The 6,622-nt window shown below is 52.9% G+C and overlaps 1 long non-coding RNA gene across 1 annotated transcript; it reads left to right on the top strand.

Annotated features, from left to right (window-relative positions):
• The first annotated feature begins 4,650 nt into the window (after window positions 1–4,650).
• LOC125616770 lies at window positions 4,651–6,391 on the top strand. The gene is made up of 2 exons (XR_007347509.1): window positions 4,651–4,818; window positions 5,082–6,391. It is a non-coding gene; the product is annotated as an uncharacterized LOC125616770 (long non-coding RNA).
• The last annotated feature ends 231 nt before the right edge of the window (window positions 6,392–6,622 follow it).

The following is a 6,622-nucleotide window of genomic DNA, read 5'->3' as shown; positions in this document are numbered from 1 at the left end:
AGGTGCTGTTGGTCTTCTCTGCTTCCCTTCCTTTCTCCCCTACCACCCAGGGTCATTAGCCCAGAAAAGAGAGGGGTGCTCATCCCAAGGCGCAGGCAGGTGTCAAGTGCCTGGGGTGCCGTTCCCACCAGCCAAGGTCCTGTGGCCATGCCTGTGTGTGTCTGGGCTGGGCAGGACTGCACGTTGAGGGAGGACTGGACAGAGTAGCCCTGCCAGGCTCATGCCTGTGTTCCCGACATAATGACCACAAACCACTGATAAAGAAGAAATGATGGCACACCCTGTTTCTAAAGGCAAGGAAATAGATTCTGCATTTTGGAAAATGTTCCATTCAAAAATTGTCAAAATGAAAAGACACAGGCTGGAAGGGACGCGCTCCAACCCTGGGCAAGCTCGCTGGTGGGGACTGGCTCTCTGCACATGTGTGACCCGAGGTGTTGCTGGGTGGCGTTCGCAGAGGGTCAGGGACACATCTCCTATTGCCAAAGTGCAGCGAGCAGAGGGATCCGGACAGCAAAGCCTCTGTTGCCAGTCCCCGGGGTGACCTCAGAGTCTAGAAAGAACGGTTTCTGGAAGAGTTCTGAAGCATTATGTGTTCTGTGTAACTGAACCCGTTCTTTCTTGTTTCTCTAAGGTAGACCTCATATCTTTATGGTCTGTTTCATTTTCCATTAAGCTTTGAATGTTCCCTGGCATCAGAATGAGTCATAAGACCTCCGAATCGCCAACAGATGGCTTTTTCTAGAATGTGAGTGTGGGGGAAATTTTATTAAAGTGATTTTCGTGCGCAGAGAGAGATTAGGCTCGAATAAAGCCTGCCATAAAAATACACGTGTTCTCTGGGGAATGTTTCAGTTTTGATTTCAGGGTTCAGTCTTGGCTGAGAGTCTTTAACAGATATCTTTTCTTTTTTAGTTTGGGCTTCTTTTTTGTTTGTTTGGCCTAAATCCATACTGTGACTCCAAGGCATAAAATTATGAGATTATACACCCTCCAGATTTTCTCACGCATTTTGTAGAGCCTTGATTCCGGGTTCTTCCGTGCCAGTAACTTATGTGTGTGGGGATGCAGCACAGGTTTTAAAAGCGCCTGGGACATGTACTTCCAAACTTAATCCCCTGGGGTGGAGGGAACAGTGTTTCAGCATATTGGCCCCAAATCGATTTACCCAAAGGCTGCCTGCACGTGTTTCTCATTAAGGTTCTTCCTTCCCCGGGGACAGGCCTTCTTTCCTTAATTTTCCCGCCTTGCTTGGTGCCCAGCTGTGTGAGGTGTTAACGGGTATCAGCCAGCTGCCTGACTTGGACACACTGCCCTGAGAGGCGGGGGACACGGACAGGTTCCCCGGGAGTAGGAGTCACACCTCAGGACAGAGGGTGCTGCCCTGTCTTTCACTTCCAAAATGGACTCTGGGAACTCGGAGCAGAGGTGTTGCCTTGAAAGCCAAGAAGCTGTTTGGCGGAGGGAGAGACTTCTGGGAGGGGAAGAAGAGAGCCTTTGGCGCAGCCAAGACCTGTGCCCGCTCTCTGCTCCTCCCCAGGACAGCTGGGCCTGCACCACAGTGGGTGAGGGCCAGGGTGGGGGTCACTCGCAGAGGACCCGCTGGCTGCTCTCTCTGGAATGCCTTCTCTCTCCCCAGGTGATCCTCACCTGTCCTTTAAGAGTCCTTGGGTCACATTTTCCCGGTCTAGGAAGACCGACCCTGGGCCAGGGTGACCTGTCTCCTCTCTAGGTTTCCTTGTCCTCCGTGAGTCCCTCTGTCCTAACCTGATCCCAGGGTGCTGCAATCTTCTGTTTGGGTCCCAGTCTGCGAGCTCCTCTAGGGGGTGGCCCTCGTCCCGTGCAGCTCTGTGTTTCAGAGGGAGTGAAGGAGGCTCTGCCCCCTCCAGCGCCCCCTCTGCCACCCAGACCGTCAGCGTTCTCTAGAGAGACCTGTCCTGCCTGCACCCCCTGCTCCTTCTGAGACTCTTCTCTGTGTTTATTCCTCAGCATTTGACTCTGCTGGACCTAGAAGGTGGTTTTCCTTGTGCCTCCCCCCTCCCCCCTCCCCGCCCATTTGGGTAAGTTGAGCTTCTTTAACCTTTGGATTGGCATCTGTTCCTGTTTGGGGGAGATTCTTAGTCATAATCAAAGTATGGCTATTGTTCTTTTCTCTCTCTCCTCCTTTTCTGAGGCTACAATTACAGGTATACTAAACCTTTGGATTAGATCCCAAGTCTTGGTATCCTCTGTTATATTTTATCCATTCTTCTTTTTTTTTTTTTTAAGAGAGAGAGAGAGAGAGAGAGAATTTTTTAATATTTATTTTTTTAGTTTTCGGCGGACACAACATCTTTGTTGGTATGCGGTGCTGAGGATCGAACCCAGGCCGCACGCATGCCAGGCGAGCGCGCTACCGCTTGAGCCACATCCCCAGCCCAATCCATTCTTCTTTCTCTGCCTCAATTTAAGTATCTTCTACAGGCTTCCTTTGAGTTTACTTTTCCTGTGCTCTGCTTTAACTAATCTGTGGTTAAAGTCTTCCATTAATTTCTAATTTTTTTTTTATTAGTTCTAGAATGTTAATTTGGCCCTTTCTCTACAAAGATTCCGATTTCCTATTGAAAGTATGCCTTTTCTTATTATTTTGTCCACATTTTCCTCTGTCTTGTTTGACATATTCATCATTATCATTTTAAGATCCTGGTGCACTGATCTCAACATCTGCCTTGGTTCTGTGAGCATCTTTCCCTCCACTGCTCCCCCCCCCCCCCGTGTTCTTAACTCTTCGTGTCTAGGGATTTGAATGGTGTGCTGGACATTGTGTACGAGAAGTAGGTTCAAGGTGGCATCGCGCTCCCCAGGATGGTTCCTCCTCATGTCCTAAAACTATTTGTGCTTACGTGAAAGAAGCTGAACACACAACTGATTCTGTTGAATAAACAATATGAGAGCTGTTCACTTCAATCCAAACGGAAACTGGGCAGGAAAGGGGCTGGACATGCAACCTGCCCCTGGCCACGCTGTTGAAGGCCTTTGGAAGCTTTTTGTTGAGAACCTGGTGGGCCTCTGTCTCCACGGCCCTGAATGTCCACAGGACAGCCCGCTCGGCCTTCCTAGCTCAGCTTTCCCACTCCACCCAAGTGGACTTCCAAGAATGCACCAGTAGGGGAAGCCAGCTATGCATCCGAACCCACTCCAGTTCCTCGGCTGTTCTTTTCGCCTCAGGTGCCTCTCCACACATTCACACAGGCACCCTGTCCTGTGTGACCACTCAAGTATTTGGTGGTTTCTCTTCTGGCTCTGCCAGCAGCCCAATCCTTAGCCCTCAGGAAAAAATAATAATAATAATAGCTGAAAACCGTCAGTGCACATTTCCCAATGGCAACTCCCAAGTTCCCTGGCTTCCGGGCTCCTCCGTGCATTTTTAAGTCTGATTTTCATTCACCCAGCTTTTTCTAATCATGGCATTGGGAACATGGGCCGTGATGATGTACTACTTAGTCCAATTTACAAAACACAGGAAGAATGTCTCCTACATAGAGTATCCTCATATTTGCTTTTAAAATATAATGTGCTCTAGGGGAACCACCAGATGCAGAATTGCATCCGCACTGGGATGCCCACTGGAGAGATCCTCGAAGCAACCATGCAAAGACCTTGCAGGGAACATGGGGAAATTAAGACTGGCTGGTCGGGGTGATCAAATTGTGGGTTTTTTCCTCTTTTTTATTTCCTTTAATAGGATTATAATGTGGTTTGTGGAATTTTCCAAAGTATTTGGGAAATTCAGACTTGGCTCTTGTGCCTCTGTTTGTAGCACTGTGACCCTTGTTCCTGTACATGCAGTGCCGTGCCCCTCTACCTACCCTGAGTCATGCCAGGTGAGTCCTGCTCTTTGAAGAGTCCTGTCTTCCTTCTCATCCTGGACTCTTAACAAAGTTGAGGCTGGAAACATCATGAGTGTCCATTGCTTGAGCCTCCTGGATTCTCCGGTGCTTTGGTGCCTCAAGCTCCCACTGGAGTCAGAGGTGGGGAGGGGAGAGCACCAGGCTCAGCCTCTCCCTGTCCGTGGGCACCTGGGAAGCTACAGGCCTTGCTGGGCCCAGGTTTCTCCCTGTGTAAATGAACAATGTGCCCGCACCTCTTGGGCCCAGGCTGTGTGTGGCTTGCCAGGTCTTGACAGAATCTGCCTTTGAACCTGGGAGTCCACCTGAGCAGCAGCCTTCCATTGTCCATGGGTGTGTGCATGTGGCCACTGTGGAGGTCCAGCACCCATAGAGGAGGGACACATGCCCGGCCCTGAGGCTCCTGGAAGGATCTGATTAGGTGCGTTCACAGGTCAGGCTCTCCCATGCATAGAGACTGCACATGAATGCATGCAGGACACACATGCACATTCTCTGGGCAATCCCTGAGCTGGGGACCTTGACATGAACAAGGGGCAGCCTCACCCTGCAGTGAGAGAGATGGCAAGCAGGCAGGGCCAAAATGGGTGCTGTGTGCCAAGACCCAGGGAATGAGGACCTGTGGGGACCCAGAAGAGGGCCGGGAGGAGAAACATGGCCCTATGCCCCCCCACCCCCGTGGACTGCCCAGCCGGAGCCTGACGTCATGTGCTGGTGCGTCAAACACCATCAAACCCCAGATCCCAGGAGCGGATGGCGGTGGTGGTCTGAAACATGAGAACGTGTGAAACGCGGTCGTGAATGAAGTCAGCCTCGTGAAATGTGAAACCTGAGACACAGGCTGACTTCTTCCTGTTTCAGAGTAAACACTGCACATTTTACACCAAGAAAGAAACTAAAACTAAGGATGCAGCAGGAGCCCTGTACAGCGGTGAGATCACAACTCCATGTCAGGCGTTTCCCTTTGCTGGAAGCTTCTGTTTGTGATGGGGTGGGGGGGGGGCAGGTGCACAGAGCTGAAATGTCCCGTCCCTGTCAGGGCAGCTCTTTGAACACTTTGGGCAACTTTTGAAGGGTGAGAACAGGTTGGTGGGGAGGGGAAGGGCCTGCCATGTGGGGCAATGGCAGCCACAGGCAAGGGGAGGCAGTGGGGAAGGGTAGCTCCTGTCTCAACGGAAATTCTGTCCCTTGCAGTGCCAGCTCCGTGGAGGCCAGAGAGCATTCTGGCTCCTTTCTGCACAGAGAACAGTGCCTGGCACATAGTAGGAGCTCAGTAGAACATTTGCTGAGTGAGCAAATGAACCAGCTGTTTCTGGATGTGCAGAGAAGAGGCTGAAGATGAACTAAGAAACAGGGCAGTGCATGGCTGCCTGGGTCCTGACCCTCGTGCTGCAGACCCTGGGGAATCAGCGAGGAGGACCAAGCCACTGCCCTTGCCCAGCTGTCCCAGACGTTGGGGGAAGAGGCGGATGTGCGGCTGGCTGGCCCTGGCCACAAACAGCCTCCCGGGACAGCCTGGGCTCTGCCGGGGCCTGTCCTGAAGCTCCTGGTTCCTGCTGTGCTACTCGAGCCATGGCCAGCGCCCGGCCGAGGATCAGGGAGCCGGAGACAAACAGCGGCAAAGCCAAGGGCTGGGAAGGAGGTGAGCCCAACAGGGATGGCTGGGGACATCGGTCTCCTGAGCTTCCCTGCAGAAGGGCTGAGAGCGTCCAGCACATGGCCAGGGGCCTGGCCCCCTCAGGACTCCTTGAAGACACACTGTAGGCGGCTAAACCTACGCGGAGCCGCCACGGCCTCTCTCCAGACCGGGCTGTTCTTCCCGCCTCAGGTGCCTCTCCACGCTCCTTCTGCCACGGAACTCCTGATATGGGGCCTCCCCCACGTCTTCTGAGGTGGACTCTCCCTGCTGCGGCCACACCACCATCACAGCTAACGCTTAGCAAATAGGCCCCACGTGGGATGGGATTCCAACTCCAAAGCCACCATGAAGCTAGGTCGCAGCCATGTGCAGCTCAGGGTGGCCGAGGTCATCAGCTCCTGTGCTGGCCATAGAGACAGAGCCCACACACCCTCACAGCGTCACAACACGATGCCCGCCAGCACTGGACGTGGCCTCCAGCACTGTCCCTGGGCACCCTCTCCTGATCCTTTTCCTTTGGCATCTGTTTGACACTGAGAATCTGGAGAAACAGGGCCATACCACTTGACCAGATGCCCGGCCGTCTCTCCTCCCCTCCCTGCCCACCTGGCAAACTCTTGCTGGGGCCTCTCAGAGCCCACCTCCCAGCAGGTGCCTCTTCTCAGGGTCCCACGGCTCTCCCCGGCACCGCCAGACAGTGACCCTTCAGTTTCCAGGGTCCAGCACCAACCTGGCCCAGGTGTGCTCAGTGTTTATCGAATGAATGAATCCAGCCCAACACAGGTGGGTTCTAAAGTCCACCTGGAGTCACAGGGATTAAACCGGGTGCTGGTTTGGGTACTTAATAAAACTGTGATCGCAGGAAGGTCTGCTCACCCACTTGAACCTCAGTTTCCTCCTCCACAGGGTGCAGCAGTGGGGAGCAAAGACGGGCGGAAGGGCATCATACCCTGAGTTCATCTGTGAGGGGTCCTGGTGTCAGTTGGAGCCCAGGTCAGGGAAGGAGGGCTTGGGAGTGTCCGTAAGGCTCACAGCTAGCATAGATTCTCCTATTAGATGAGTCAATGCAAAGGTTCTTTTTTTTTTTTTTTTTTTG

This window comes from Marmota marmota, unplaced genomic scaffold (assembly GCF_001458135.2).
Source record: "Marmota marmota marmota unplaced genomic scaffold, marMar, whole genome shotgun sequence".
Classification (NCBI taxonomy): Eukaryota; Metazoa; Chordata; class Mammalia; order Rodentia; family Sciuridae; genus Marmota; species Marmota marmota.
This window is presented reverse-complemented; position numbering and strand designations above follow the sequence as displayed.